A 2,232-nucleotide genomic window follows, 5' to 3' on the forward strand; every position below is an offset into this window, starting at 1 on the left:
GAGACTTATTAAGAAGAAGAGAGAAAGGAACCAGGTAAATCAAATCTGCAATGAAGCTGGTAATAGAACAACAGACATAGTAGAAATTCAAAACATCATAAAAGGATACTTTGAACATTTATATGCTAAGAAACAAGACAATCTGGATGAGATGGACAAATTCCTAGACAAATACAATCTACCAAGAATGAATTAGGAGGATATAGAAAGACTGAATAGGCCCATAACAAGCCAGGAGATTGAATCAGTTATAAATCACCTCCCTACAAAGAAAATCCCTGTCTCTAATGACTTCAGTTCTGAATTCTATAAAACTTTCAAAGAAGAGTTAACCCCCATTCTGCTCAAGTTATTCCTAAAGATCCAAAAGGGTGACTCTCTTCCTAATTCATTCTATGAACCCTCTATCACCCTTATCTTTAAAACAAAGGACAGGACAAGGAAGTAAAACTATAGACCAATATCTCTGATGCAAAGATTCTCAACAAAATACTAGCAAACTGTATCCAACAACTTATAAAAAAGATTATACATCATGATCACCTAGGCATTATTCCAAGAATGCAAGGTTGGTTCAACATACACAAAATCATAAATGTAATACACCATTTTAACAGGAAGAAAGACAAAAACCATATGGTCATATTGATTGATGCAGATAAAGCATTTGATAAGATACAACATACTTTCATGATCAAGACTCTCAGCAAAATCGGCATAGAAGGGCCATTTCTCAACACAATAAAAGCCATCTATGAAAAACACATAGCAAACATCATCCTGAATGGAGAAAAGCTTAAAGTTTTCCCACTAAAAATGGGTACAAGACAAGGATGCCCACTTTCTCCACTCTTTTTCAATATAGTACTGGAAGTCCTTGCCAATGCAATCAGAAAAGAGGAAAAAGTTAAAAGCATCCAAATAGGAAAAGAAGAGGTAAAACTCTCTTTATTAGCAGATGACATGATTGTATACCTAGAATACACAATGGTTTCCATTTAAAAATTTCTGGAAGTAATACAGTAAAGTTGCAGGATACAAAATCAATATACAGAAATCTATAGCATTTCTATATACAAACAGCAGGCAGATGGAGATAGAACTGAAAAAAGTTATTCCATTTACCAACACTACCAAAAGTATAAGATACTTAGGAATAAATATAACCAAAGAAGTGAAAGACCTCCACAAGGAAAACTATGAGAATCTAAAAGAAGGAATCAAAAATGAAACAAAAAAAATGGAATGGCATCCCATTCCCTGGATTGGAAGAATTAATATAATCAAAATGGCAATCTACTCGAATTTATCTACCTATTTAATAGAATGCCAATCAAAGTACCAGACACATTCTTCACAGATCTAGAAAAGACAACCATAAAATTAATCTGGAATAATAAAAGACCCCGTATTGCCAAAGCAATTCTACACAAGAAGAGTGGAGTGGGTGGCATCTCACTCCCTGACCCCAAAATACAAAGCTGTGGTAATACAAACAGCATGGTACTGGCATAGGAACAGACATGTGGACCAATGGAACAGAATTGAGTCCACAGGAATAAATTACCAAACATTCAGTCAACTGATTTTTGACAAGAGGTACCAGTCAATGCAGTGGGAAAAGAAAAAACCTCTTCAGCAAATAGTTCTGAAAAACTGGGTTTCCACCTGCAGAAAGATGAATTTGAACCCCTACCTCCCACCTTTGACAAAAATCAAGTCAAGGTGGATCAAGGATCTAAATCTAAGACCCCCCAAACTATAAAACTGGTCCTAGAAAATACTGGGGAAACTCTTGGAAACATTGGGGCAGGGAAAGACTTTTTGAAAAAGACTTCCAATGCACAGTCAATAATCCCCAAAATAGACAAGTGGGATTACATCAGACAAAGAAGTTTCTGCATGGCAAAAGACACAGTAATTAGTGTGAATAAATAGCCCTTAGAATGGGAAAATATTTTTGGAAATTATGTATCAGATAAAGGACTGATAACCAGAATACACAGGGAACTCAAGCAGTTGTTTTGATAAAAGATGATGAGCCCTATTAAAATACGGGAGAAGGAGTTGGGAAAAAAAGAAAAAACACTCTCTAAAGATGACATATGAATAGCCAGAAGGCATATGAAAAAATGCTCAACATCAAGGGAAATTCAGATTAAAACAACAATGAGATACCACCTAACCCCCCCCCCCAAAAAAAAAAAAGGCGAAAGGAGAACTCTCTTACAC

This window comes from Tupaia chinensis, unplaced genomic scaffold (assembly GCF_000334495.1).
Source record: "Tupaia chinensis unplaced genomic scaffold, TupChi_1.0 Scaffold144269_1, whole genome shotgun sequence".
Lineage (NCBI taxonomy): Eukaryota > Metazoa > Chordata > Mammalia > Scandentia > Tupaiidae > Tupaia > Tupaia belangeri.